Source organism: Trachemys scripta, chromosome 17 (genome assembly GCF_013100865.1).
Source record: "Trachemys scripta elegans isolate TJP31775 chromosome 17, CAS_Tse_1.0, whole genome shotgun sequence".
NCBI classification, from domain to species: Eukaryota; Metazoa; Chordata; order Testudines; family Emydidae; genus Trachemys; species Trachemys scripta.
Genome location: NC_048314.1, coordinates 3,062,098 through 3,087,560, shown reverse-complemented (window position 1 = coordinate 3,087,560; position 25,463 = coordinate 3,062,098). Strand labels below are relative to the sequence as shown.

The following is a 25,463-nucleotide window of genomic DNA, read 5'->3' as shown; positions in this document are numbered from 1 at the left end:
CACGTACTCCTGTTCTTTTTGTGAAATAGTGGACGGCTTTGCAGAAATGGGTTTCCTTAACTGTGGAGGGGTGATAGATGGCACACATATTCCAATTTTGGCACCAGACCACCTTGCGATGGAGTACATCAATAGGAAGGGGTACTTCTCCATGGTGTTGCAGGTGCTTGTGGATCACCATGGGCATTTCATTGACATCAATGAGGGGTGGTCCGGGAAGGTGCATGATGCAAGCATTTTCAGGAACACCGGCCTGTATAGAAAGCTACAAGCAGGGACTTTCTTTCCAGACCAGAAGATTACAGTGGGGGACGTTGAAATGCCCATAGTGATCCTGGGAGACCCGGCGTACCTTACACGGGAAATCTGGACAGCGGTAAGAAGCGGTTTAACAACAGGATGAGTAGGTGCCGGATGACAGTGGAATGTGCCTTTGGCAGATTAAAGGCGTGCTGGTGATACCTTTATGGCAGGTTAGACCTCAGTGAGGATAATATTCCATGGTCATAACCGTGTGTTGTATGTTGCATAATCTTTGTGAAACTAAAGGTGAAAGGTTTGCTCAGGGTGGAGTGTTGAGGCAGACCGCTTGACTGCTGATTCAAGGGGGCAATTCGAATCAGGGAGGCTTTGAGGCAACACTTTGAAAATGAGAACCAGTAATGTATATCTCTGTGATTGGTGTTGCAATGTTACATTACATGTAGTTTTCCTAGGAAGTAATGGTGAAATTTGGGGCCTTACATTCCAGTAATGAAATGATTAAACTTCCTATGTATCTATTGGTAGTGCCTGCTATCTCAATTTGTAGGAACAAGTAAAGATGAGTTACCGTTCAAAATTTTTCCTTTATTGCACAACAATCAAACACACACACGAAGATGCTTGGTGGGAAAGGAGTTACCAGAGAAGGGCAGACTTTCAGACTGTGTGTGGGTCCAGCTATCATTTTGAAAGTTGTCTGAGGGGGTGGAGTGAAGGGGAAACCGAGAAGTCCTGGAAAGTGGAAAGGACTGTACAGGCGGAGTTTGGGGTAGAGGGGCACAGAAAAGAGTTCTGAATGTGCTGCAGGAGAGGGCGTGCATCTGCTCAGTTTGCAGCATTATTAAGGACTTCAGCATTTGCATTGGTCCTCCAAAACTTTAATTATCTGCTCAGTATCATTCTTAAACTCCTGATTTTCTTGTCTGTCCTGCCTTTCGGCTTCCTTCCACTCCTTGTGTTCCCTTTTCTCTGCACTGGAGAAGTGCAGTACCTCCCGGAACATGTCTTCTTTGCTTTGTCTTGGGTGTTTTCTTATCTGGCGGAGATGCTCAGCTGGCGCGTGGGGGGTGTTCCTCGAGGCCACATCTGCCGAAGCACAAGGAACAATGCACAGAACATGATTGTTAAGGTCCCCGCACAGCATTGAAACACTGCAGTAAAATACACCTCTGGTAACACTGCTCTACAGCCAAAATGCTTCTGAAATAAATGTAGTCAAACTTTACTAATTCTGGGTCACTGAGAACAAAAATGATGCTTAAAATGGTTGATTGGCTCTAGTTTTCAAGATATGCTATTGGGTCAGTATATACGACCCTTGACTTGGGAATGGCGGAGGATAAGTGAGTTATAAAGGGAAGGGATTTCAATTTAAACCAGAAATGACTAAAATACATCTTTGACTGGATCTATGAATAAACCTATGACTGGGTTTGGACAGTACTTGCTTTTTAGGCAAAACAATGAATGATGCAATCTGAAGCTGGTATTGCGTCATACATGATCTGAATTGCATCATGTTATTCCTAGAAGTCATGGATGATGCAATCATAATGAAGCTTACATCACTCTGCTGAACAAATTGCCATATATCAGCTCTAGAAATCATACAGTGTTATGCTCTCTTCTTTGTCAGTGTTTGATTTTGCAAGGGGACACATTTCTGTTTAGCCAAAGTGAGCAGAGATGCCTCGTACTTGTGTGAACAGTGCAGATATCTTCTGCTATGTTTGTAGTGAAGTGACTTTTGCATCACAAAAGCGCAGTATAACCACTATGGTTAAGAAAGCCTATCACCTTTATTTTGGCTGCAAAATTGGAGATCAGGACAAGAGGTGGGCCCCACACATATGCTGCAACACTTGTGCAACAAATCTTCACCAGTGGTTGAACAGGAAAAGGAAATCTATGCCTTTTGCAGTGCCAATGATTTGGAGAGAGCCAACAGATCATACCAGCAATTGTTACTTCTGCATGGTGCCTCCAGTTGGGAAAGGTGTGTCAAAGAAGAAAAAGTGGACTGTGCATTATCCAAACATTCCATCAGCTATACGCCCAGTACCCCACGGAGAAGGACTGCCTGTTCCTGATGCACCAGAATCATTCTCACTTGAGTCAGATGAGGAAGAGGATGAAATTTCTGGTCCTGAACCATCAATGTCACAGGACCCACATTTTCTCCCATCCTCCTCCTCTGAACCACACCTCATAACACAAGGTGAACTGAATGACCTTGTCAGGGATTTGGACAAGGTCCAAGAGTAAGGCAGAGCTTCCCCCAGAACTAGTTCTCCTGTCTTTGTTGCACCACAGTCAACTGTCATTTTGCCCCCACACCAGAACTGTGGGACCCTGTCTCCTCCCTGGGCCACACAGTATTCCTGTCTTGCTTTCTTATTTCTCTTTGCTGCCCCTTTTAAAGATGCCATGGGAAGTGCATCCTTTCTATATTTCCTTGCTTTGTTGCTTGAGATCACAGGTGCATTTGCAATACACGTCGAGGCAAAGTTTGTCAACTAGTTTTGGAAACAATCAGTTTTTGTTCACTCCAGCTGCAGTTATTACATTTGTTTCCTGCCTGTGTGGAAACTATGCGCCCCCTCCCCCATACACACACCATGAACTCCAACAGCCCAACCAAACATCTATCCCACCATGACAAACAAACAGCATTCCCACTCAGATCCCTCTGATAGGAGTGTAGTGAAGTGACGACTCACCAGTGTGGCGCCTCCTGCTGGTCATCCTGGGAATTAGCTCTTCATCAGCTTTGGAGCACCCCTGCAGGCGATGTCTCGCCTGCCACTGGCCCCGTGTCCTTCCCAGATCCCGGTGCCCTTTGCCTAGAGGTTCTGCCCACTACAGTACCCCCTCACTCTGGGTCTCCCCTCCCAGGGAAACCCCTAACTCCCTATCCCCACCTTGCCTCAGTGGCTATTGCCAGTCTCCATTTAGCCCCCGCTCACTGGGGCAGACACAGTCTGTAAACCCCTCATCATCGGCAAGGGGGGTTGGACCAGCTGCCTCTGCCTATTCCTGGGCTGCCCCTCTGCAGCCCTAGTGCCCTTTTGTGGGCCCTGAACTCGGCCTGGAGCCTGGGGCTTTGCTAGGCTGGAGCTCCCCAGCTCCCTCTGCCCCTCCCCAGCACTGCTCCACCCTAGGTCCCCTCCTCAGCTTCCCAGGCAGCCAGGGAGCTAGAGAGAGTGTGTGTTTCTCCTTCTGGCTCTTATAAGGGCCAGCTGGGCCCTGATTGTACTGGCTACAGCTATGACTGCTTTCCCAATCAGCCCAGCTTTTCCCCTGCCACAGCCCTCTCCCAGGGCTGTTCTAAGCCCTTCAGGACAGGAGTGGGGTAACAAGTAGCCATGGATCATTTTCTCTTCTGGACTAAGCTGCAGTTTATACACAGATTCTGTGTACCAAAGAAGAAGAAACATCCTCATAACATATACCAAGGAAACCCAACAGCCTCCATTGAAACGAGAATACGGTGATATCATAGATTTCCTATTAGAGTTACAAGGAAAACAGCTGTTTATACCTCTTTGTTTTGTTTGGATAACAATATTGTGACAGAGTTACTCTGCTGGCTGCAGAGTGAGGGAATGTTTCTTGGCACAGTTCTGAACTGATTTGGGGGTGACCACCTGTAAAGAAGCATCCAGGGAGAGATCTCAGAAACTCTGGCTAAGGATGTCACCACTTCTTGAAGGATGGAAGCAAATCCTACGCACATGGTAGTTATGGTAAATAATGCTAGAGCAAAGGGCATGATGGAGACATCACTGGGAAGGTCTGGCCTGCTAGTGGCATTCTCTTTTGGAATCACAAAAAAGGGAGCAGTCCTGCTGACGAATCAGGGTTTTAAAGGTATTAGGTGCCTGAAAATCCCACTAGGTCCCTATCGGCATCTTTAGCCACCTAAATACCTTTACAAATCTGGCCCTAGAAACTCATATTTTAAAAAGTCACAATAAGCCAGGGGAGCCTCCTAGTTCTGAATATAGGGGAACGGGAAGTGATGGGGGGGAAAGAAACAGGAAGGCTCCACGGAGCTCTGGGATATGAAGTAGTTAATGGAGGCACTGCAAGTGAATGAAACCAGTGGTCACAAAACGGACTCATTTCAAGCAAGCTGGAACAGCATGCTGCAGTATTTAGTCAGCAGGATTTGGATGAGGTGGGGGTTGAATTAAGCTGATACAGCATTGTAATAATACTGATAATGGTCAGTAAATAACAGTGGGTCCAAGAAGGGTAGCTATGCACTTCTAGTCTGAAGTTGAGGGGAATGCAAGGGAAGCAGGCATGCCCATGCTTTCTTCTCAGAATTACTTCCTGACCCTGGAGTTGTTCCCACATAGATGGAACCACACCTTTTTGGGGGCTGCTTGTGTGTGTGTGCCAGTGGAAACTCAGTAACCAGCTGACAAATTAGAAAGGGTTCAGGAAATGTTTTGAGGTCTGGAATCCTGCCCTACAATAAGAGACTTAAGGAGCTCAGACTAATTCATTTATTCTAAAGAAGGCTAAGAAATCACTTGGTCACAGACTATAAGCATCTCCATTGGGTGATTTCTGAAGGTAGGGGGATCTTTATTCTACCAGACAAGAGCATAATAAGATCCACTGGCTGGAAGCTGAAACCAGGCAAATTCAAGCTGGAAATAAGGTGCACAGTCTTAACAGTGATGGTAATTAGCCATTGGAACAACTTACTGTAACAACCTGTATGAAACTTGGAGGGGAGGAGCACAGATTGCAAGAGGGAAGAGTTTGGAGAAGGCACCAGATGTCAGTCTGTGTACACCTGGCTACTACAGCCCCTCTGTAAATCGTTCTCTTAATAAAGAGCCAGTTTAGTTTTAGAAACATGTAATCCTCTCTTGTTTTATTATCCAGTGCATAGTACATGAACCATGGTGGCAGCAGTCAGAACTAGTGACATCTACAGCAGTTTCACCTATAACGCGGTAAGATTTTTTGGCTCCCGAGGCCAGCGTTATATCGGGGTAGAGGTGTACAAAGAAACATTGAGACAAAGAGTGATTTCCAGACAAAAAAAACTGCCCAAGCATGGAAACTGCGGAAGCAAGAATTAAGTCTGCCTACAGATCTAATCCAGAGGGATAAAGGGAAGAAAAGGATGGTAAAGCTTTTTTAATCTTTCATTCAGATGAAAGAATGAGAAGTGAGTGAGTCACTGTTGCCAGAAATAATACCCAAAACACTGGAACAGCTGATAAATATGTTGAGTACTGTGACCCCAGACAGAATCAAACTGTAGAGAGATACGGTTTATTTTAGCCAAAACTAAGAAGTAGAAGAGGGAATAGATACTTATATTACAGAGCTGGGAACTTTGGCGTCCACATGGAACTTCCAAGATATTAAAGATTCTCTGATTACAGACATGATCATTTGTGGGACATGTGATTCCAGTTTACTTATTGTTTATAAGTAAACTTTATAGATTGTTGAGAGAAATAAATCTAACCCTAGAAAGATGCCTCCAAATAGCAAGGGTAAATGAACTGTCCAGGGAAAGGATCAAAACAATTGTGCCGAACAAGTTCACAGGCTTAAGCTAAAGAAACTTAGGAAAGAGGGCAGGGACAGACTGATTGATAATGTAGGCCTCACTGTCCAGTGGATATACCGTGGAAAGCAACATGAAAGGCGGAAAGAAAAATGGCCAGTCTATGGGCAACAATGCAAGCAGTGTCAGAAACAGAATTACTTTGTGTGCCAATATCACAGCTACTCCAGGAAGAAAAAAAAGCAGCAGTAGATGCAGTGATTGAGAACAGAAACTTCCTATGGGGATGAGTATATGTGCCGTGTGACTTCACAAGATCCAGAGACTCCCAATATGCATGCATTGCCAGCCATTCAACTGCCATACTTGCAACTGTGTGACCAATTTGATTCCACATGGTTTGTGAAGCGAGTTGCAATGTAATCCCAGAAACTGATAAGCAGCAATATTACATGCGACCAAGCACTAGTCATTCTGAGCCAATGCAGGCTGTTGATAAGAAATCCACCAAACAAATAATAAGTAATCCCAGAAGATTTAAGAGTTGGCATCATGAGACGGCGTGAGGGAGTGTATCTACTGGCCAGGCGTGAATCTCCAATGGAGAGCACACATGGAACAGAGCAAGGTGTGTAAAGAGTATAGTGATCAACAGAAGGAATCTCTACTGCCTCATGAAATCGTGACCCAACCCTGCAAAAAGCTTGTGAGAGATCTGTTCACTTTTAGTGACAGGAACTAGATGGTCACAGTACATTATTACTCCAATTTTTGAGAGGTGGTCTATATGGAAGACACTCAGGCAAGGATTGTGATGCTTTGGTATATTGAAAACTGTACAGTAACTCCTCACTTAACGTCATCCCGGTTAATGTTTCGTTGTGACGTTGCTGATGAATTAGAGAACATGCTTGTTTAAAGTTGCGCAATGCTCCCTGATAACGTTGTTTGGCAGCCTCCTGCTTTGTCCGCTGCTTGCAGGAAGAGCTAGCTGGTGGGGGCTTGGTACCAGGGTGGACCGGCAGCCCCCTATCAGCTCCCCTAAGTTCCTTGTGTGGCAACTGCCCAGCAGGCTATCAATTGCCGGGCAGTTCAGGTATCCCTCCCCTGAGTTTGCCTCTCTGTTTTAGGGGGCAGCCTGTTTTGTCTCTGTCTGTTTTGGGTTCTTGTATGGTTTTCATTCTGAATACTAAGAAATAAAGTAGTAGTAAACTGCAACATTCTAGCGGGAATATTTATGTTTTTATCAAACTGTAGGCTGTGAATCATAACAGATTCCTACAAAAAACTTGATAACAGCTAGGCCCCTGATATGCTGAGATCTCTACCTATCACAATGATCAACATTATCTCACAGTTTGCATGTACTCTCCCATCTGTCTGTCTGTATCTATCTGTTTGCTCTGGTCTTATGAAGTTTGGGACAGAGACCATCTTTTTGCTCAGTATTTGCACAGTGCCTAGCACAACAGGTCCATGACGAGGGTGCCTAGGCTCTCTGGTATACTAATAATAACTAATAATAATGACAGAAACAAAACCTGGAAGTACTACCATCATCAGATACCAAACCAGGATGTCTGAGCATGCCAGAAATCCTGTGGGTTACTAATGGCTAAGATCTTCTCTACTGCTTGGCTTTGTGTGGTTTTCTGAAGGGCTCTGCATGGGGGATACGTCATTTTGCCTTAGGTCAGAACGTCTCCATTTTCCTTAGTGTGTGAGCTCTTTGGGAAAGGGACTTCTTGTATTCTGTGTCTTGTACAGCAGAAGACACATAGTTGGTGCTTAACAAATCATCATCATAGAAATGCAGGGCTGGAAGGGACCTTGAGAGGTATCAAGTCCCCCTGAGCGAAGGCAGAACCAAATACACACAGGCCATCCCTGAAAGGTGATTCTCTAACCTGTTCATAAAGACCTCTGATGACAGAATTATCATCAATGTCATTATTATATAGCACCCAGAAGCATGCTAGCCCCGCACAGCCCCTGTCCCAATGGACTTTCAGACATGACACACAAGGCAGTTTGCAAACAGTCGAGGTGCTGTGAAAGGAGGACAAGGGTTACAGCAATACTATAATTGGGCTTGGCAGAATTCAGGGTTTTTTTTAATCATTTTAACAGATAAAATTTTCACAGTTGTGAAAAGTTATGGGGGGAGGTCGGACAATTATTGAATGACAATAGGCATTGAGATTCAAAAATTAAAACTTTGTAAACCATTAAGACACAAACTGTCAACATCATATCACAATACACAAAGTAAATATCCTTAAGTCAACAAATCATACCTGTTTTTACTCTGCATTCACTAGTCCATTTGTAACAAGTCTCATTCAAAAGTCGAAATCACTGGATTTTGACTCTAAGAAGTTCTCAAGCAGCATTTTTTTTACTTTGCCTATCTGTAAATTTCAATTATCAGCAACGGAATTTTTTTTTCATTAGTTTGTGTGTGTTGGTGAAATCATGTGTTTGTGTGCGTGTGTGTTACTGACATTTACCAATGAAAATCTAAACCTTCCAAGGCTAACCATAATGCAGAAACTCAGCTGAGGGATGTGCACAACCAGGAATTAATAATAATAAATGAATGAGTTTTCACTATGAAAAGCTGATTTCACCAGTAGCAAGGAAACGAACATTTCACCCTGCCTCAAATTCACAACTACCCGTTTTTGCAGGGGGACAGTTATTGTGCAAAGGGTTGGCTCCTCAGCAGGCATAAATTGGCATAGCTGTATTGAAGTCCTGGCCTATGGCAATTTACAACAATTGAGAATCTAGCCCTGAAAGTCAACTATGTGATGCAAAGTTCTGGCTTCAAAATGTTTATAAAAATACAATTTTTAAAAGAATTCCTGGGTTTGTTTTTCTTGTAGTATATGTAAACTGTCTTGATTTGAGGGGTAAAAGACAAGAGGATTTTACTGTGTGAATAACGACTCTCTTTGCGCACCATGCTGCAAATTTCCGAGGCTAGATTCACAAAGAAACTTAGGCATGGTGACACTCCGCTTTTAGGTGCCTAGAGAATTACTGCAATTCACAAAGCCAGAGTTAGGCACCTCAGCTCCCTATACAGTGAATGGAAAGAGAGAGGTACCTCAGAATGGGATTCACAAAAGCCAGCATCCTAGGAGGCTACAGGAAGGTGCCTCCTTTGGGATACTCAGCTGCAAACCCTTTCTCCAGATAAAGTACCTGCACCATTTTTGCAAGAAGTAAAGTCACTGGAGTAGGGGGACTGGATCCTAAGTCCCACACCTCCCATGTGCGTGCTCTAACCATCAGGTTACAAAGTCATTCTCATGTTTGCTTGCTTGCTCCACAGTGGAATAGCTTCAAGAGGCAAGACAGAGGCAACACCACATGTGAATATCCTGTAGCCCAGTGGTTCAGCCACTCACCTAAGATCCCTGTTCAAATCTCTTTTCCCCTTCAGGTGGAAGGGGAACTTGAACCAGGGGTCTCCCACATTCCAGATGAGTATCTAAACCACTGGGCTAAAATTATGGTGGAGATCCTCCTCTCTCTCAGTCCCCAAATTTTTTTTTTTTTTTTTTTGGAAGCTTGTCTATAGGGGCCCGATCCAGGAGGTGAGCTCTGAGCACACTTACTGGACTGGACCCTACAGGGAAGTTAGGTAGAGGAACACCTATCTTCTCCCCCTTAGTGCATTGCTCTAGGCCAGGGGTGGCCAACCTGTGGCTCGGGAGCCACATGCGGCTCTTCAGAGGTTAATATGCGGCTCTTTGTATAGGCGCCAACTCCGGGGCTGGAGCCACAGGCGCCAACTTTCCAGTTTGCTACAGGTTGCTCACTGCTCAACCCCTGGCTCTGCCCCAGACCCCAGCCCCACTCCACTCCTTCCCCCCAAGGCCTCCACCACTTCCCCTGAGTCTTGCTCCTCCATCTCCCTCCCCTGAGCCTCCTGTACACTACAAAACAGCTGATCATGGTGGGCAGGAGGCGCGGGGATGGAGGGTTCGGTGCATATCGGCGGTGTTGCTGGTGGGTGGGAGACACTGGGGGCGGGGGGGGAGCTGACAGGGGCTGTTGATGTGTTACTGTGGCTCTTTGGCAATGCACATTGGTAAATTCTGGCTCCTTCTCAGGCTCAGGTTGGTCACCCTGCTCTAGGACTTAAGTGTCTGGGTGCTTGGTGTGGGGCTGCCTTGGCATCCTCAGAGGGAAAAACAGGTGCCTAGGGAACTTTGACTACAAAAAGGTAGGTGCCTAGGGAGTTTAGGTACCGACAGGATTTGGTAGCAACTGAGAGGGGCTTTTGTGAATCCCAGTGGGGGATGATTTGGGGGTTTTGGCAGCTAAAGTGGCATTTAGGCACCTAAGTCCTTTTGTGAATCAAGCTCTTACAAGCTAGAAGAGTGTTTGTGTTAAGATGAAGTGTTAGATCAGCATAAAAACTGAGAATGATACTTAAAATAGCAAGGTTAGTAAAAGAAAAATAACACTATCTCATTCCAGTGTGGGGCACTGGAAATGTGAACACAATCGCCTTACATAACACACAAATATCCTTGTCTTTCCTCTCCCTAGGAATGTATTAATCTGGGAACTGAAAATATAAATAGGCCCAAAAAAAGGACATGAGTCAATGAAAACAGCCAGTTGTTGAGCATGTTCCCTCAGGGGCCGCTATGCAAATTCTTCCCATCTTTCTTTTTGTTGTAAAAAAAGTTACAATACTTTTTTCTTAAAAACTATTTCTGGAATTTCTGCAAACAGTTGTTCCAAGGAACTGCCTAACGGCCTCAGCTGTGGACTCTACAAAGAATCACAGAAACATGCCTAGGAATAGACATATTAGATCATCCAGTCCGTCTCCCTGCCAAAGTGGGATTGTTCCCTACAGTATATTCTTCTCCAGTCAGAGCTCCCTCCAGACACCCCTGTAAGGGGCCGGGACCCAGTCAGAGTTCACCCCTGTGAGGGGCTGGGGCCAGGTCAGAGCTCTCTCCACACACCCCTGTGAGGGGCTGGGGCCTGGTCAGAGCTCACCCCTGTGAGGGGCCGGGACCCGGTCAGAGTTCACCCCTGTGAGGGGCTGGGGCCAGGTCAGAGCTCTCTCCACACACCCCTGTGAGGGGTCCGGGCCCGGTCAAAGCTCCCTCCACACACCCCTGTGAGGGGTAAGGGCCCAGTCAGAGCTCCCTCCAGACACTGCTGTGAGGGGCCGGGGCCCGGTCAAAGCTCACCCCTGTGAGGGGTCAGGGCCCAGTCAGAGCTCCTTCCAGACACTGCTGTGAGAGGCTGGGGCCTGGTCAGACAATGGTGCTGGAACAATTTGTATAGTGTTGGTACTGAAAGCCATTGAACCAAAATATAAACCCTGTATATAATGGAAACCACTTCATGCCAGGAGTTGCAGAAATACTGCTAGTTCCAGCACCTATGTGGTCAGAGAGCCCTCCAGTGTGTTTTTTTCACACCCTTTACTGACAAAAGTGTAGTGTAGTGTAGACAAAGCCTAAGTGTGCTACGTATGTGAAAGGGATTTTGAGGTTCTCACAGACCTTGTGTCTTCTAGCTTCCAATCCCCAGCTTCATAGACTAGCGCACACTAAATCACTGATTTCAAAGTCCAGAATCCTAACTATTACACTATGGGACCAACAGCTAGCTGTGGGCAGAAAGACACACAAAGAAGCAGCAAACAGTTTCTTCAAACACAAGAGTGAAAATTATCCAGGCTCCAGGAAGGAATTAATCCCATTTCTTAGGCTCCGGAATCCTAAGTGAAGTCCTTACCTGCAGAGGTCTGTCCCTTAGCAAGAAGAAACTCCAGTCCCATGAAAGGAGAAATATCACCCAAAGGCTTCTTCCTTGTGGCTCAAGGGTTTGACACCAATTCCACTCAGAGAGAAAACACTGAGACCCTGCTGTGGAGGTCATGGTGCAGGCCTGTGTGAGGTCATTTCAAACAACTCCTTCACTGATGTCATAGGACCTCGTGCCTCTCCATCACTTCTACTGCTTTCTTGCCTCATTGCAGAGCTGCTCTCCTTCTGCAGGCTGGACTCTTCCTATGGCAGGCTGGGTACTTCCTATGGATACCTCTTTTGTGTCTGATGGAGCTTGCTCTTCATTTCTGTGGCGCTAGCAGGATGCCCTCATGGCAGACAATAGCTACTATCAGTGTTGCTGAGTCCCTGCCTCAGTACCAAATCTCCTCAGATCCGCTACTATCAGCAGAGCATAGGAAGTGCCAACCTGGACTGGGTGTGTGGTCCATGTAGCCCAGTAACCTTTCTATGACAATTGCCAGCACCGGCTGCTGCAGAGGAAGGTGCAAGAAACCGCATTGATGGGCTGATGTAAAATAATCTGTCCCCCCACAAAGGTCTCATCCTAATCCCTAAAGGCTAGAGATTGTTATAATTATAATGGTTAGTGCTAGCAAAAATGTTTGGAAGGGATATGTAGGTTTAAAATAATTATGTAAATCTGGATATTCTTGTGATCCATGCAAATGCTCAGACTCTGAATCTTGCCAAATTCTTGGCTTTGATGATATCCTGTGGCAGTGTGTGCCACATTCTAATTATGTGTTGTGTGAAAGGGCATGATAATAGGACATGTGGGCGGGCTTGTAGCAGATAATAATACCCACATTTTCAGATCCTTATACAGCTTCCCTTTCTTGACTCCTGTACCTGTGCCATCCATACACCAAGATCTAGCTTCTTCTCTTGCCTTTCCACACAATTTTTCCATAGTGGGTACAAGAACGTTCTTCTCTGAATCTCCTACTGTCACGGAGTCCCCGGGCGATGCTCTGGAACTGCTCCCCACAAAGCCAGTCAGGACTTTGGGGAGCCTCCTCTCCCTTGGAGCAGACTGTCTTCAGGGCAAGAAGCTCACACGGCTTCACCTCCTGGGTCTCTCCTGGGAGCATTCAGCATATGCCCCTCCGTGCGCTTCCCACAGCGAGTCCACCCAGGTGGGGTCCTGGGGAAGCCAAAGGGTTCTGCACCCCCCACTTCGCAGTCAGACGTGACTCTCAGCCAGCCAGTAAAACAGAGGTTTATTAGACGACAGGAACACGGTCTAAAACAGAGCTTGTAGGTCCAGTGAACGGGCCCCCTCCGCCGGGTCCATTCTGGGGCCCAGCGAGGCAGATCCCCATCTGCCCTCCCTTCCAGTCCCCAGCTAGCTCCAAACTCCAACCCCCGTCCAGCCCCTCCTTCTCTGGGCTTTGTCTCTTTCCCAGGCCAGGAGGTCACCTGATCCCTTTGTCTACAACACCTTCAGTTGCCCCCTTTGCAGAGGAGGGGCCCAGGCCATCAGTTGCTAGGAGACAGAGTGTCGGGCATTTATGTACACTGGCCCTTTGCTCTGCAGCAACCATACACCCTTATCCCACCACCTAGATACTTAAGAACTGCATAGGGGAAACTGAGGAAAACATTAAGAACAGTCCCTCTTTGTCACACCTACCCTCTGCAACAGCCTGCCTGTATCTATGCAAATGGGGCAAGTCTCTCAAAGCCTGTGTGTGGCATTTTCCTCATCTGAAAAATAGGGCTAATAAAAGTGAATGCCTCCCAATTCTATATTTCCAGTTCTACCTTCCATCCCCACATCACTTTGTGAAGGGGAAGCTAAGGTTGCAGATAGGTATGTGTGGTATGAATGAATATGACCTTCCCAGGACCGTTGCACTAAAATAAATAAATAAACAAAATAAGATCCCACTATAACCAGCGCTGGTTGGGAATTTTCCATTGGAATGATTTTCTGATAGAAAATGTAGTTTGCATAAAACAGAAATTTTCCACAGGAAAATTTTGATTTTGCGGAAAACTTTGATTTTCTGTCAGGAAAGTCAAAATGAAATATTTCATTTTGGGTTGGTTTGACCCAAACTGTCATATTTCATTTTGAAGTGATCTGAAAGGTTTTGTTCAGTTTCTCTTTTGGCCAGACAGACGTCAGTACAGCACATGCCATACCATGATGACTTTATACAACACATGTCAGGCCATGTGGTGTGTACACAGCATGCATCGCCATGCCAAGCAATGAGGCTGATTTTTGTAAAAAAAAAAAATTATAAATTACTTACTATTAGCATATGTCCTAGATTTGAATGATATTGATCTGTATGCAAATTAGGCTGTTCTTTTAGCTTGAGAAGGGGTTCCTAATCTATTTAACAGTGTGGGCCACATCTTAATAATAATTAATAATACACACCTACTTCACGGGGGTGTTGAGAGGATAAATACATTAAAGATTGTGAAGCAGTTTGAGATCTACTGATGAAAAGCACTATATAAAAGCTAGGCATTATTATTATTATTAGTTAGAGAGATTGTCTCATGGACACTTTACCCTTCCATTGCTGTCCCAGATTACCTCCCTTTATTTATGTGACCACATAACAGTCATGTGGCAGCTACATCAATTGTTTACATGGCAAAATAACATTAGGAAAGTATTTCATGTTTTTAAGCTATCTTTCCATACAGTGTAGTAGCTGGAGACAAGGAGAAGAGCTGGCTGAAAAAAACACAAACAAGACAAATCTCCAGAATCCAGCATAACATGTGCTTATTGCCATAAGAAATCATTTTACAAGAATATGAAAGCAGCAACAGAAACAGTCCTACAGTGTACCCAAGCGGGGCGTTCAGTGCCACCTCCTCAGGCAGATTTGCCATCAACACAACCTACCGGGCCGAGACTGTGACAAGCAAAAGGAAAAAGGTGGTTTGCACAACTAAAACTTGAAATTTCACTGAGGGTTCCAGCTCAGGCATTCAGATGTCAACTCGACACTGGTTCTACCAGCAAGGTAATCAGCTTTAAGAATTACTGCAAAGTTCTTCATGAGCAATTGCCTGAAGTGCTGGAAAGCAACACCAAGCTAATATTCTGCAATGACCCATTGTCGCAACTGGGGCGTGGGCAGTCAGGCATAGTGGTCAGAACAGTGGCAAGCAGAGGCCAGGATCAATGCCGAAGGTCAGAGCCAGGGTCAGGAATCTGATATCGAGCCAAGAGGCAGGTCCATCATTATAGCTGGCAGGGGGGTCCACGTTGTTGCATAGATACTTCCTGGAACTCCTTCTAGGCTTCAATAGGGCACCTGGACTGATCAGGGACCACAAGGGAAGCTGTCAGTCTAGCCTTTCGAGGCAGTACTATCTGTGGCATTTATATCCACAGGATCTATGAGGTAATGCATGCAGCCCTATAATGGAGGCTGGGGCATCCCACAAACTTGGGTTCCAGTCCCATCCCAGCAGAATTTCACATCATCCCCCGTAGGGTGACCAGATAGCAAGTGTGAAAAATCAGGACAGGGGGTGGGAGGGTAATAGGCGCCTATATAAGAAAAAGCCCCAAATATCAGGACTGTCCCTATAAAATCAGGACATCTGGTCACCCTTCCCCCCTGTCGGGGCATCCTCAGGCATTGCTGGGCTGGACTTGTCTGGGTGGTTTTTATGAAAGGTGATCATGACGTTGGTGTGTCACCATGGGCAGCTGGTTCTCAGGTCCCACAACAGTCAAGATTACCATGTGGCCACTGGACGCGGGGAGTTCGACAATGAAATCCAAGTTGATGGCTACCCAGGGCCAGCAGAAGGCTAAGGGGTTTGTGGTGTGGTATTTTAATGCAATTGCACAAATCACGGGTGTCAACCTAAGTTTGTATCATGACTCATATTCGGGGCCATCAGAAGTAATGGGAGGCTAGGTGATAGGTTTTAAGGCAACCAAAAATGCCCCACTAGAGGGGAGTCGTGTCGCTCTATCTGGGAAGTGCCAGTGGGATAGGATAAACCCAGGAATTCAATGGACAGCTAGTCAAAAACGTGCTCCCCCAACTTCACATTCAGGCCGTGTTGACGCAGTCTCTCCAGACAGTTTCAGGAGCTAGACTGGAGACAAAAAGGGAAACTTCTGAGATAAAAAATATTGTTAACAAAAGAGAACATAGAGTTCTGTGTGCCAACACAAGTGCAAAACAAGTGGGTACTTGGCACATTGTAAAGAATATTACAATGTATAAGGGAAACAGAAATTTGCCAGTTAAGTAAAGTCCAAATACTTACAATAAAGTATTCTATTTTTTAACAACGTAATAAAAACTTGATTAATTGAGATTATTTTTTTTTTAGTAATTTGACAGCCATAATGATTACCTGTGTGCCCCTGGAGGAGCAAGTCACCCAACGTGTGAAAAAGAGACAGGGTCTTGGGCAGCTCACCCCGTACTGGCTTATGGAGCTGCCTGGTGCCCTGCATGGAGCTGGCTGTCCCATCCCTTTGCCTCTGGAAGTATAGTCTCACCAGCAGCTCTGCTGGGAGTAGTGTGGTCCTGCACTGCCTGCCACGCAGGTCATTGTGTAATTGGACTAGTCTTGCCCTAAGAGTGGGACATTCCATTCTCTGAGCAAACACTCCACATGGGACATTCCTATCATTCCTCTTCCTCGCTCTGTGCCACTGCAAGGCCATAACCCAGAAGCTGCCTAAATGGATTACTCCCCACACTGTTATTAGCACCAGAGCACAATCAGTGTGGAGCTGAAGGCAGGCAAGTGTGGGAATAAACCACCAGGCCATTGTGTTTCTGGAAAGAGCGCAGGATGGGGACAGAGGCAATCAATGCTGCCTCGGCACTTTGCACAGGCTGGAAGGAAGCAGCACAGCCAGGAATGTGAATCTGCTCTGTAATAACAACTCATTACGCACTCTGCACATGGGAACACACCAATTAACACGCTAGGTCCGACCACAGCTCCTGTGTCCATCTTGTTGACAAGACGGCAACTGCCAGCCAGGGGATGTGTGAACAGATTCGTTCCATTTAGCCTCTGCTAACGCCTCCTCAATCTGAAGGGAGCATTTGCTACAGTGATGGGCAACTGGGGAAGCTACACAGGTTGGGGTTTTCAACATTGCCCAAGTGATTTAGGAGCACTGGTATATTGGCTTGCAGTGGGATGTTGGGTCCTTAATTCACTTGGGCTCTGTTGAAAATCCCATTTTGTTTCCCATTTAAGCTACAACCTTTTCTCTGTTGTCACCAAGGACAGAAGCGGAATCACTTCATGGATGGCAGTGCTAGTGCTTTGCTCCTGTGCAGGTCTAGCCTGAAATGCAAGGGGTTAATGTTTTCCAGATCACTGTACCTGCCATTTATTGCAACCTGGGCCATTCCAAGGATGGAACCATGTGCTCTCCAGCAGCACTGGCTGAGCCCTGAGCTAGGTGATGGTTGGCACGGAGGCCCTAGCAGTATTCAGAGGCACGCCAAGGCAATCACCCCAACCTTCTGTTCTATTTTGGGGCAAGAACTGTAGCCCCCTCCTGCCCCAGTCATGCACTCAACTGATTGCGCAACAGAAAAAAATGTCCTGCCCCCAGCAGCAGTCAGTTTATGCCCAGATGCATGAGATTGGATGGCCCTGAATTTAGAAAGTGTTCTTATTAGCCATGAAATTGTCCAGCTCCTTAGCCAGCTGCTGTTGCTAGCTGCCTGCCCTCAGCAGATGTGAATCCCGTGCACTGATGAGGTATTCCACTGGATTTATACTAAGTGCCCTGCCCCTTACTCTGCGGGACAGGGGGAAATGGAAGAAGACTGATCATTGTTCACTGTCCTCCTTACAATCTATCAAACCCTGCCAATCCCCTCCAATAATTCTCCTTCCCAGGCTAAATCATAATTTGATTCCCTGAGGAGTCAAGACGTCGCCTCCTTTATCATGGCCTTGTCTGGCCATAGGCTAACACCCCTCTCCGGCTGTGCAAGTGGAGGCCTCCGGCCACTCTTCCCCTCTCTTCCACAAACCTAGCCACCAGTTCGGAGCCATTCCCTGGTGAGCAGCCCACCCTCTGCAGCACATGGGATAGACTGGGGGGAGGGGAGGAAGCTGGCGCCCTGCCGCTTGCGCCTTGCCAAATCGCTCAATTCTGGCCCTGCATAGGTAGGATTTGCCTTTGGCAAGAGATTTAAACGTCAGGATCATTTAGCTGTAACCCCCACGTGGAGTTTGCCAGCTCCTGGAACTCTGGACTTGGGCTCCCACCCCATGGATTACAACAATAAAGGCTACCAGTGCCACCCTTTGACACCATCTCCCAGCCTGTGTGGAGTTGGAGGACGGGGGACACCTGGACTAGAAACTCCTGCTGAGGCCAGTATGGGGGTTCTCCATGGGGTGATACGGTCAAGCAGTTTGCTGGGCCAGTAATGAGGCTGGGCTGCTCAGCCCTTTAGGGGAGGGAATAGCCTGGCTAAGAGACAAAGGGTCTTGGGGTAGTGACAGGTTGGGGCTGGCAGCTGAGAGAGAAGCAGAACAGCTCAGTGCATCTCAGATTAACTCTTCTCCCCACAGATGGGGTCTTTGCATTGCCGGCGGATCTAGAGCATGGGTCTGGCAGTTCCAGCCCTGCAGAGACCAGCGGGCAGCAGGGCTGGCTCTGGCTTTTTTGCCGCCCCAGGCAAAAAAGCGTCCCGGCCTCCCTGCGGGGAGCGCAGCAGCGGAGGGCGCCAAGCCCGGCCGCGGCCCCACTCTCCCCGGCAGGCCGGAGCGCTGGGAGGAGGGCAGTGAGCCCGGCCATAGGCCCACTCTCCCCGACCGGCTGGCCAGAACGCCGGGAGGAGGGCGGCCCCGCTCTTCCCGGCCGGCTGGAGTGCCGGGAGGAGGGCGGCGAGCCCGGCTGCAGCCCCGCTCTCCCCAGCTGGCCGGAGCGCTGGGGGGAGGGTGGCAAACCCAGCCGCAGCCCCGCTCTCCCTGACTGGCCGGAGCGCCAGGAGGAGGGCGGCCCCGCTCTCCCCGGCTGGCCGGAGTGCTAGGGGAGGGCGGCCCCGCTCTTCCCGGCTGGCTGGAGTGCCGGGAGGAGGGCGGCGAGCCCGGCTGTGTCCCCGCTCTCCCCAGCCGGCCGGAGCGCCGGGGGGAGGGCGGAGAGCCCGGCTGGAGTTCTGGGAGGAGGGTGGAGAGCCTGGCCGTGGCCCCGCTCTCCCCGACCGGCCGGAGCACCGGGGGAGGGCGGCGAGCCCGCTGCGGCTCCGCTCTCCCCGGGTGAGCGCCACCCCTCTCCAGGTGCCGCCCCAAGCACATGCTTGATAGGCTGGTGCCTGGAGCCGGCCCTGGCGGGCAGAGTGGCAGAGATCTGACCCAGCGCCAGCTACCATGAGACAGGCCCCCACAGGACTTCAGATCTGGGAACCAGGAGCCTGCGCCACCCAGAGGTGAGCACGCTGTAAGGGGGCCTTTTTTGTGTGTGTAAGCTGGCCATTGTTCACAGCACGGCAGCACTCCTCCCCAGACTCATCCCCAGCGTACCATGTCTCGGAAGGTGCCCGGGAGGGAGCTGGCGGTGTAAGCGATGGATGGGAGGAAGGACCCTCCCTTTGCTTTTAGCTGTGCTGCCATATGGTTCCCCCTCCCTTTAACCCCTGTCCTGCATCTCCTTCTTGCTGGGCTGATGGCAAGGGCCAGGGGATTGCAAGGTCACTGGTGCTCATCTCTGGCTTCCTGGCTTTACATGGACTCCTAGATGTCTCTGGGGCTTCTGGCTGAGCTGTTCTGCTTCGCTAGGGTCATGTCCAGTCTCTGAAGTCCCTGCCTTGGTAGCTCCAGCTGGCCGGGCAGATGTAATGTTCACTAGCTCAGCAGCCTTACTGGGCTGGGCTGAAGCCAAGACAAAGCTCAGCCCTTTGAAAGGCCGTTAGTCCAGCTTCTGTGCTGCACCTCTCAGGAGGTGCCTGTCAGGTGGCAGAGCCCAGGCGGTGGGAGTCCAGTGCTGGCATTAAGCCATCTTTTGGCCTCCCTAATTCTAGGCTTCTCTGGGGCCTGTGCAGCTGCCTACTTGCTGCCCAGATTTGTTAAAGCACAAAGCACTCCAGCCATTCCCCTTCCTACCCCTGCTCAAATGTCTGGGGTGTCCCTGCACTGGATGCTGCACTAGAAGGAGTGAGGTGCACCCTAGGCCAGCCCTTTGCCAGATGGATTCCCTAGAGGGGCACTTTGCCTTCTTTGCACCCCTGGAGTGGCATAAACGGGGCACAGAAAGGAATAGGGAATGTTCAACTGACTGAGCATCTCTAGCAGGTCAGTTTTCAAGGCACGGGCCTCTGCTGCTGTTGCTGGATCAGCACCTCTAGCTTGCTGGCCTGATGTGAAAGCCCAGATTTGGGAGGGCTCTGGCTAGTGACAACTGTGAAATAGTGGGTCGCTGGGATTTGTTACAACATAAGGGCCCGATGAAATCCATGATGAAAACTCGCACTGGGAGCAGTGTCTGGATCCAAGCAGCCAGCAGTATGCAGTACTCGCCGTGGATGCTGCTCAGAGGAGAATTTAACTTGTGCATCTGGTATTTCCCCAAAAGGTGCAGCATTTCCTGACCTGCATTAGCTCTCTGCCCAAGCTCAGGGCACTGCTGCATTTCTTCCTTTCTGCAGGCTTTGCTGACCCAAGTGCCAGCCCCATGTACCAGCCAGGAAATGCTCTCCAGGAATGCCCTTTTGAGGAGCAGTTATATCATGCAAGCTGAATGGCAGAGGAGGTATAGACAGGGCCTTTCCAAGCAATATGAATTTATTTGTAACAAAACATACCAAACCTCTTCTCTTACAGGACAGGACAATCTTCCTTGCAACTTCTGAGAAAACTGACTGCAATTTTGTTCACAGTGCTGCTCTGTTCACCATTCTGCACCCCTGGAAGCTGGAGGAATGGCATGTTTGAAAGGCATAGACGAGCAAACATCAGTGCACAGGCGACACTGCCCACATAAAGATGCCAGGGCTGTCCCTTTCCCATGTTTGAGCATCTCCTCCTCATCATTCCAATTGCATCCGCTCCTAGAACCCTTCCTCTCCCATCAGGAGCACAAGACAAACGGGTGTGCTCTCTGACACTCATGCTACTCCCCTATGTATCACCTGGAATTGGAATGAACTCTGCTCCTCGGGGAACTGAGTAAGCAGGAAACAGACTGGAGACAGCACAGCTAGAGAGAGAACTCTCAGCGGGAAAGGAAAAGGTTTGGCATTTGGGCAGTTCAAACAATCAACTTTTGGCAGTTCCTCAGCCTAGTCCCTGAAGGACAGTTAGTGTATTTGTGCACATACATATCAACAAAATGTAGCGTAATTAGCAATCTCAGTTCTGGTATAACAGGGTGGGGCAGGTCATGAATGAGGGATATTCATGGATTGCAAGGCCAGAAGAGACCATTGTGATCATCTTGTCTGACCTCCTGTACCACACAGGCCAGAGAACTTCCCCAAAATAACTCCTTTTGAACTAGAGCAGATCCTTAAAAATAAACATCATCCAATCTAGATGTTAAAACTGCCAGTGATGGAGACTCCACCCTGATGCTTGGTAAATTGAGCCAAAGGTTAATTATCCTCACTGTTAAATTATCCTCTACCGCTGATATTGACACAGCTGTTGGGGAGCTCATGAGTACAATATCCAGTCAGGACCGAGGAGCATCAGCATGTCTAGGGGAGGGGCCAGGCCTTGAATAATAGCAAAGTTCAGCAGGACAGGATTAAAGTGCACTGGGGGAGTCATACCTACAAGTGTGCAGAGCACTTCCCTCTTAATAAAAATTAATAAATAAAAAAATTTATTATTATTATTGCTGGTTCTAACTAGTGCTGTCAGCCCTCGTCTTCTGGAAGCACTGAAATCCACCCCCGACATTAAATATCAAATAGAGGAAGACAATATGAGCATATGGCCACTTACAGTGAAACTTGCAGCTAAATCAAGGAGTCGGAGTGTCCCCTTTGAGAAGCACATCCTGGCCACTGTGGTGGGTTTGCATCCCATCTCTGAAATAACACCTTGAACATCTCCCAGTAATTAAAAGTGAGACTCAGCCTGGTGACTCAGCTTCCTCAGGTGGGTTTGAAAAGTCAGTAACAGAGTGAAATGTACTTTCCAAGTGTGTGTTGAAAAGGTAGCAGGGCCATTCTCTGTCACAGCCCATTCTGATTCATGGGCCTGAGGAAACAATAAATGCTGAAGAAGTGGGTCGGTGTACGTCTGTACATGTCTGTATTGAGATGTGACCTTCAGCTGACATTGTAACTGCCATTTTGGGTATGTAAGGGCCTGGCTACACTTGAGCCTTGTGAGTTTTCTGTATCCATGTTAAGTTTTTCCTAACAACTGTTGTGTGAGCCTTGTGTCTCCACCACATTGTAATCCTGTGATTAAGCCACTTTCCCTTCCTGCTTTGAGGCTAGGGGCCCTTGGGAACAATGTATATGTGTGTAAAGCTCTAATCCTGATTACTGCACGGGTTCCTGTTTCTGTGTAGCGATGCAAAGAATTGATTATGCTGCATATGTGCTTTTTATCAATACATGTAGGTATTTTACTGTACTTTTGGTGGTGATTTCACTAACATGCGGGCAGGGGACTGGACTCGATGACCTCTCGAGGTCCCTTCCAGTCCTATAATCTATGAAAAAAAACATTTGTGTGGATTTTAATATGGAACATGTGTGGATTTTATTATAGTACGTGTGGATAGTGTGAATTATAGTACATGTGGATTTCATGATAACGAAGGGGGGATTTTAATCAATTATGTGAGACTCAAAACCATGACTGTCAAGACATTTTTAACGGCTTGTTAATAAATTACAATTATTGCACCAAGTTGAACACTGTGAGCAGTAAAAAGTTTTTATTGAACACATGTAACATTGTGCAAAGTTAACACCCATTAAAAACAAATAAAGTGTTGCATGCAGACAAGTTTTTGCTTTCAAGGTCACAAATTTATATATGTGTGTTTGCAGGGTGTCAAAATGTCCCCTTTATCTTGGGGGGTGGGATGTCCCCTTGTGAGTGAGGGAATTAGGGGGATGTCCCAGTGCCTGCTGTTCCCTCAGTTATCTTGTGGCATGATGTGCTGAGAAAAGAACCTGTTTGTGGAGCTGTACCAGTGACAGGTGTATCCCAGAATGCGAGGTGTCCGAGGGAGAGGGCTACAACACGTACACAGGTTGCAGTGCAGTCCTTGACCATTGAGTGACCATGTTTTCCAGAAGGTCTGCTTGCCTCTCCCTCCTCCCCAGCCACTGTGGCTGAGGGATCCTATCCATTTCCCGGTCCTTCCCTCTCTCTCACCTCTTTCTCATGCTTTAGGAAACCTTCCCCTCACTCCTCTAGCGGTTTATCCCTCTGTTAGGATGGCCACCCGAGATCTTTGAACATGTCATCTCGAGTTCCTCTACCTCCAACGTGGATTGGATGGGCTCAGTGCTAGTAGCTTCATTCATGGTCAGCACAATGTGTCAGGTGCTCAAGGGAAAAAGAAAAAGGACAAGTAGCTATTGACCAAGGAGCTGCCTCCATGCCAACAGTGATAAAATGTTGCTTTTTCCTTGATTTTGGTATTCCATTCCCAGTCCTGGGTGAGCCGGGAGATGGTAAGGCATTTGCACATCTTTCCTGTTTGTGTAGGCCCTCATGACCTACGGTGGGAGGAGCGTGTCTGGGGGAAGGGATGGGGGGGTCGTTGTTGTGGGGGAAACAGTTAATAAATGCCTGGCTGGGCACCTGTGCAGGCTGCAGGTGGGCTGTGGATGTTAAGGGGGGTGGCCAGCTAAAGTGGGGGGAAAGAGCTAAGCATACAATTGCATGGGTGCCTCTACAGGTTGCCTGTGGGGCAGTAGCAGAGGGCTGGTGAGGGCAGGGGCCTAGCAGAGGCAGGCTAGTGATCACATGTGCACCTCTGCAGGCTCTCCTTACCCTGGGGGATGTTGTCCTGACATGTGTCCCCAAAAGGCCCTGAAGGATTCTGTTCAAAAAGGCAAGGAGCAAATCAAGGAGAGATGTCATGCCGCTGTTTGACAGGAGGGTGCCTCCACAGACGGTGCAGGAATGGAAGGCAGTGCTAAGAGAGATGCATCGTCGCATAATCTCTGGTCAAAGTCATAGCACTGGCTTTGGCTTAAGTCCTCTTTTTTAACCCCTGCGGATCAGCATAAAGTGCACTGCAAAATAAATACAGTTCTGCAGGAACACAAAGGTGAGTGAATACCGTAAAGTGCCTTGTGATTCACAACTCTGTGCTGTTTGACCTGTCTGGGCAGCGTGACATAGGCAATTTACCCCATAATACCTCATGCTGGCTCAAAGCTGAGGGCGTTAATGAAACTGTGAGACAAGACAGTGATTCAAGTGGTTTTTCTTTTCTGTGTCTGCTGCTACAGTTCTGTCTTTCCTTCAAACTGTCTCCGTGATAACCCATGCGGATGCGGTGCCTTCATTTTGGCTGGGGGAGGGGCGTTTGCATGTGGAAGGGGTTTGGCCAGGCAGGAAAGAGAGCGGGAAGTGCCATAGTAGGGAAGTGTGGGGCAAGACTCCATAAGCTTACGCCATGGCTTTATAGGCCCTGCCTGTTCCTGCCCAGCTGAGCCTGCAGAGTTAATTGGCCTGTCTGGCCAGCTTAACCCCTGTCAGTCCTGTGTGAGGTGGACATGCCATCACAGGGTCACACAGCAATTCAATTGGGTTTGGAACAAGCTGAAGATGTCACCTTGTTCTTTGGTATGGAGCACCTAGATCATCTCATCCACGTAGGATCTCAGGATGCAGCTATGCCCAGCGACAACAGCTGGTGTTGGCCTATGCTTTTCTTCATCCAGCTCTGACTCTCCTAGCTTAAACGTGGGCGAGCTAACAGTTAGAGAAAAGCATCTGAGACCCATTAGAGCTGGCAACTCTCAGTCTTCTATCCTTGAAGCAGGGCTGCTCAGCGCAAATATTTACCTCTACGGCTGGCAGCGAATGATTTCAGATAACAAAAAATGTACAGATGTCACAATCTGTGTGAATATTTTGCAGAAGCAGCAGTGATATTCAGTTATTTGTTGAAATTGTTCCTGAGCTCCAGCTATAACTTATCTTAACCCCCATTTTCCTTAACAAAGGGAGTGTCTGGGACACCTTATCGGGTGAAACACTAGTGATGTTTGAAGATAATATACATGTGCACAGAGTCTGTGGTGGGCATTTTTTAACACAGTAGCGAATAAATGAATCAACTAATTACATTCATTTCCCTGTTCTCATTAGAGTCTGCTGCACTGAGATTCCTTTTGCTCCTCTGTTTTTGCCTGGGGGCTAAGCTCAGTATTTGTGAGCAATTCTATCAAGCTATCAGCTATCTGTAGTGTGCCTTATCAGCGCCCTACTGCATGATTGGTGCTTGGAGCAGCCCATGCAAAGTGCTGGGTTAGAGGTGGAGGAGAGGGGACACTGAAAGTGCACGGGAACCAACCATGACAGGTCAGCATTTACCAACCATCTATTTCTTTTCCTGGCACTTGTAACCAAACTGGGCCCTGGCCAGGGCAACGGGTCACAGCTGCTGTGTGAGGCAGAGGGATTTGTGACAGATCAATGACACTGACACAAAGGAAAGAACAGATATGAGAAATGGAATAAAAAGGTGACTTCTTGTTGTGGGATTTCTCAAGGTACTGGCAACTTTCCTTCAGCCTGTCAGCTTCATCTGAGCTTAATGATCTCCCATCAATCCTTACATAGATCTCAGTGTCTCCTCGGCTTCCTGGCAAACATGCCTCCACCTTCAGATGGCCGGGACACCTTGTCCTAGTAGCAGCTGC

The 25,463-nt window shown here is 47.8% G+C and overlaps 1 long non-coding RNA gene across 1 annotated transcript; it reads right to left on the bottom strand.

Moving 5' to 3' along the window:
* Window positions 1-828: 828 nt before the first annotated feature.
* Window positions 829-16,178, bottom strand: LOC117867244. The gene is made up of 2 exons (XR_004643336.1): window positions 15,988-16,178; window positions 829-1,350 (listed from the first exon to the last, which is right to left on the bottom strand). It is a non-coding gene; the product is annotated as an uncharacterized LOC117867244 (long non-coding RNA).
* Window positions 16,179-25,463: the final 9,285 nt, after the last annotated feature.